This window comes from Capsicum annuum, chromosome 6 (genome assembly GCF_002878395.1).
Source record: "Capsicum annuum cultivar UCD-10X-F1 chromosome 6, UCD10Xv1.1, whole genome shotgun sequence".
NCBI lineage: Eukaryota > Viridiplantae > Streptophyta > Magnoliopsida > Solanales > Solanaceae > Capsicum > Capsicum annuum.
Genome location: NC_061116.1, coordinates 69,246,478 through 69,252,481, shown reverse-complemented (window position 1 = coordinate 69,252,481; position 6,004 = coordinate 69,246,478). Strand labels below are relative to the sequence as shown.

Here is a 6,004-nt window from a genome sequence, read left to right as displayed (position 1 = left end):
TAAAAGAAAATGTAATATTAGAAATTATATTACAATAAACTTGTATTTCCTTGTCATTTACACAAAATATATCGAATTTTTTTTTTATCGGTGAGCCTATAACGTATGAAAAGTTGATTTTGGTCATTGCTTCAGAACATAAAATTGATGAAACGAGGAAGAAAATTGAAGCCCGGTACATTATTGATGAAAACTCATCTCCGTTGCTCATCTATGATGATATGGTTGTAAAGTTTTACATAGAGGTTTAAAAAGGTGTGCCCGATACAATTTTATTTTTGAAAAAATGATACATGTAAATTTCAATTCGTGGTGATTTATTTTTTAATGGAGATACATTTATCGTTTGATGGAGTATTGATTGATAAGGTTTGATATCAAAACACAAGATACATAGTCAAGATGTATCTTTTAGTTAAAGTTACATCTTATAGTAAATGATTTTCAAAAAAATGCACGCAGAATATCTTGAGATGTTTTGTACAAACTTTATTCATTAGAGATATATTTGTTAATTAGAGATACATTTGTTACAAAAAGGTATCGAAGTCTTCTTGATTGATGTTAACATATGTAACTGAACTAACAATAACAAGAGATACATCATTTTGCATATGTAACAGAACTAAAATTAACAAGAGGTACATAATTCTGCACATTTAACAAATTAAAATTAATGAAATATACAAAATTATGCATATGTAACTAACTAAAAATAACAACAGATACATAATCATGCACTAGTAACTGACTAAAAATAACAAGAGATATAAAATTGTTCTTATGTAACAGTCTCAAGATAAAGAGAGATACAAGAAAACTAAAGCAAACATTTGAGAGATACAAACTTATCTTTATGTAACAACCTCAGATAACAAGAGAGAAACACTAGTTACGTAAATACCTGAGATCACATTACAACAAGAGAACCAAAAGAATTCGAAATAAGCAAAAAATTCTCTGATACTTCTTACGTAACATAGACACGAGTAACTCATCCATGGTTGAATCACACACTATCATCTTCTGAAATCATCTACAATATCGCACAACATAAATTGGTTTTCTTCTCTTACTTGTAGAACATCTATTTGAAAATCAATATAGTTATGTTAGAAAATAAGTCAAAACTAATCGAGGTTCACAAATAATCTATAAGTGCATGCAGTTTCTACAATATTTACCATTAGCAAAGAGAAACACTAGTTAAAATCCAACAACAGAATCCAACACATTTTATTCACAAAGAAGTTCAGAAACACAATTCATGAATAAGAAGATAGCTTATTTCAGATGTTTACTTGAGAGATTCCAATACTAAAAGATGGACCTGAATCTATATTCATGATGTTAATTGAACCGAAATAGGGTCAAAATTTTGAAAAACTAAGTCTATATTCAACAATGTTAACAAAATTAAAGTAGTTTTTTAATTTTATTTTTGATAAATATCGTTGAACATGATAAGAAAAAATTGAAGATAAATTTAGGGGGGAAATACCTTCATTCAAAAAAGTGAAGAAGAAGAGAAAGTTGTGGGATGAATTTGCCACAAAAATTCTATCGTTGATGTAGGAAGAAATCATAGTTGGTAAAGTTAAAAATGGATGAAAGAGGGTGTTTTAGGATGTATCTCAACTTTTAACCAAATTAATAAAAGTTGAGATATTTGTAATTTTTCAAACTGAAGGGATTTTTAGTAATTTTAAAAACTAAAGTTGTGCTTTTAAGAAAATTTTCAATAAGAAAATATAGTATATGTATGGTACATAACAGAATCGATCAGTATATTTTGTGTACGAGGTTACTTATTACTTTGATACATATGTAAGTCAAATTGATACATATATTATTTAATTTTACAAGACATTAACTTGGTGATTAAAAATAATCAATCATATAACCAAAAAAGCAACGCATGAATAAACTACTAATAATCAAGACCTATATAAGCGCAAACACACATACACTCAATCTGATGATAAAAAAACAATAGACATTGAGTAGTTGTTGTTACTACTTTGTAGACTGATGAGTGGAAAATTTTTCACTCATTTATACCCAAATTATCATACACTACAATGAATTAATTGTTTATATAAGGCTAATTCTTCATTGAAATGGATTAATTTCCAGTGTTTGTGCTCTTGTAGGAGATCTGATAAAAGTGAGTTGAGAAAAAGCTGGAAGAAAAGCAAAGTGGGCAAGAAGAGAAAAAGAACTGAAGGTCAGGCCTGGGAGGCAACCCTCAGGTGCCGCGATCACTTGAGGGCCAAGATCACAGTCAGTTAAGAAAGTTAGAGGGTAGTGATTGCAATGCGATCGTAGAGTCACGACCGTAATTGAAGGATGGAGATCGCAGAGTTGCGACCACAATTGAAGGATGGCGATCATGATAGAATGGAAAATTCTCAAAGAAAAAATTAGAATTTCATAGATCTGAATCCCAAAATACAAAAGGATAAACCCTTTAACAATTTCAAAATCTTTCAGCTAATTTTTCCAATTTGGAGAGTGAAGAACAAGTTTGTGAGTAAGAAGTAAATTATGGAGTGCTCCTAAGAGATAATTTATCTTTGTTGATTGAATTTGGAGTTGGAGATTTTACTTATTTTGCTTTTCAATGGATGAGTTGAATGCCAATTTGGGTATATCTCTTCTCTTTAATTTCATGAGTAGCTAAATTCATATTTCGGGGTTATGCTTGATTAGGTGATTGATAATGTGTGGGTGTTGATTGTTAGTCCAAAAACTAATTAACTATTTTGAGTTTCACTTTTACTCCATGTTTGAATTGAGAATTGAGAGTGAAAGAGTGAAAACTCTAATTGCCTAAGGACCCCATATCATTCTTGAAAGAGGGATGTAGGTAAGGGATATTTGTGAACAATAACTTGAATTTGCTTAATTCGTAGCATCATCTTAAAAATAACGATGTTAGTTGAATTAGCTATTTTCATAAGCATCATCTTAGAAATAAGAATTCTAGTTTAAGGTAATGGATTGATAAACTTGTCATGCTCATGAGGTGTTTGAAAGAATCCATGGGTGAAATTTAGTGTTTTATCAAAAGGTTAACACTAAGATCCAAAATCTAGCCTACCAAAACCCTTGTCTAAAACTTGAACTAACTCTCGACTACCCATGAATGTACACCACCCAAGATAACATAACCCTAAGTTCCTTTTAACTTGATATACCTTTCAATTTTTCAATATCTTGTTAAAATTATTTTTGCAATTGTGTTCAACAACTTTTCGAATCACCCCTCCAAGTTTACTTTTATGTTTTATTTAACTGATGCATTACGGGTTAACACATAGGTAACTCTCAGCACACGTAAGCTTTGAAATATAGTTCGCACTCCTAATGGATTTGACCTCGACTCTTGTTCGGTATATATTGACAACATCTGCCTTTCACTTAATTTGACGTATAAATTGCATGTTATTAAAAATGGCACCATTGTCGGGGAGTGAAACATAGTTTTCACTTGTTTAGTATTTTTAGTAACCTTGGGTTAACTGTGGTGAGTTAGTTTACATTGTTTGTTGTATTTGTTCTTTTGTTAGCTGATTTTCATAGTAATCATGACACCATGAGCAACAATGGGAGCAATGGTGGCTCATTTGATACACCTCAAGGATAAGGATCATCTTTATGATGCGGGGCGTGTGAGTGCCATCCGCATTCCATCGGCTGAGGGGCATGTGGTATTACATATTACTAATGTGATGCTCCATATGTTAAAAATGAAAGGTTTTTTTGGGGGCCAAGCATAAGAAGATACAAACCTAAATTTAAAAAACTTTATTGAGGTGTGTGCCTCATTTGATATTTCCCATATTACTCAAGAGTCTATTTGGTTGAGGCTTTTCTCGTTCTCTTTAATGGGGAAAGCAGTTTTGTGGTTGATATCTCTACCCGCCGAGTCTATTACATCTTGGTCAAACTTACGGAGGCCTTTTTGGATTGATATTTCCCTCCGTCTAGAATGCTACAACTAAAAGACAAAATCATAATTTTTTGTCAACTTAATGGTGAGTCCTTATATGAGGTATGGAAAAGGTTCAATGACAAACTCATGCAATACCCAAACCATAAAGTGTCGGAGAAGATACTTCTCCAAATATTTTATTGGGCATTAGACTAACTGAATAAAACCATTGTTGATTACGCAACTGGATCATCTCATGTCAAGTTATCCTATGGGGTTGTATCGACTTTGCTCAACCAAGTTACAAAGCAAAATAGGGGGTGGAACACCCTCGACTCCGAAGTAACCTTAGGGTCTCCCACCACATCTTAGGTTAACAAAGAGCAAAGAAAGAAGGTCAAGGAAAGATTTGAAAATATAGCCAAGGTGATGATCCAATTAGATCTCCTCACTAATAAAGTGATGGGAGCACCTTCAAAAGTGATCAATGTCATTGCCTCTAAAGGTGCCAAAAGTTATGATAAGGATGAATTTAAGGTATTAAGTAAAGAGATAAGGTTCTTGGCAAACCATCCAGGGGATTTCCGCCTTGCCTACCAAAAGCAAGGCCAGAATTAAGGTTGGAACGACTGAGATTGGAATCATGATTAGCGTGATAAAGAGGGATAGAGATACAGATTATAGGGAAAAGGACAGAGAACATGATAAATATATTACCCTTCATTATTGTTTTAAGACAAGTAATCAAGCTCCATGGACCTATAAAATTTTAAAATCGAGGATGTCTGCCCTGATTTTGATGCGTGTTGAAGGTACCGACAAAATAGTAAGGGAGATGAAAAGTGACTTCTCTCAATTAAACCAAACTATCACATATTATTCAGCCTCCATATAGAAATTTGAGATGCAAGTGGGGAAAATTTTAACCCAACTCAATGTTAGGCCAAAAGGAGGTCTACCTAGTGATACAGTGGTCAATCCTAAGAATGATGACCATGTTATGGCAGTCGTCACTAGAAGTGGTAGAAATCTTAGTGAACATATGGTTGAGGTTGATGAAAATTCTCTTGATGAACAATTAAGTGCAAATACAAAGAGATCTACAAAGTCAAATGATGGCACTCCAAAGTCTCATGAAGCGGTTGATGAGGAACCGAAGATAGTTGAAAAGAAGAGTGATAAGGAGGAGACTCCTAAAGTGATTAATGGAGATGAGAAAAAGGTGAATGAATCTCAAAGTGTTCCAGTGCCCCCAATAAAAATTACTCCACCTTTTTAAAGAACAAAGATGACAAGGTCAAGTTCACAAAGCTCTTCGCAAAACTTAGCAATCTCTCGATCAATATTCCATTTTTAGAAGATCTTACAGAGATCTCGGGGTATGCTAAGTCTATGAAGAACTTGATTTTCAAAAAGTGACTTATGGATTGTGAGACTATTAAAGTGACACATAGCTGTAGTTCTATCATGACAAATTCCATGGAGGAAAAAAAGAAGACTTGGGTGCATTTACAGTCCCTTGCACCATCGAGACACACAAATTTGAAAAGGCATTGTGTGACCTTGGTGCTAGTATCAACTTGATGCCATATATTGTGTATTTAGAGATAGGGTTGGTTGCTTCTACACCCACCATGATGAGATTCTTGATCGCATATCATTCAATTAAAAATTAGTGGGAATATTGTATGATGTGTTGGTTAAGGTACAAAATCAAAAAGCAACTAATGGACCTACAAGTGGTGTCTTTGATTGACATTATGGATGAGGAAATAGATCTTGGGTCACATCACCCCAAGTATCCAACATGATGATATCTAGACGTTGTGCCACAATATTAAATTAGGTGTTGGATGGGAGGCAACCCATCATTGCCATGAATTTGGCCCGTATCCTTTGCATTTAAATTGATAGACTAGTTTTTGTGTTTATTTTTGATTAATCCATGCAAACTTGTGATAATGCTCAAGTTACACCATTGTTTTGATGCAAGCGGTCATCGTTAATATAAACCCAAAAAGAGTCGAGGTCGTATCCATGACGAGTGTAAGCTAGTTTTCAATACCT

General features: G+C 33.4%; 1 non-coding gene across 1 annotated transcript; it reads right to left on the bottom strand.

The window, feature by feature from the left end:
- Window positions 1–4,001: 4,001 nt before the first annotated feature.
- Window positions 4,002–4,107, bottom strand: LOC124899855. The gene has a single exon (XR_007057418.1). It is a non-coding gene; the product is annotated as a small nucleolar RNA R71 (small nucleolar RNA).
- Between the last annotated feature and the right edge of the window lie 1,897 nt (window positions 4,108–6,004).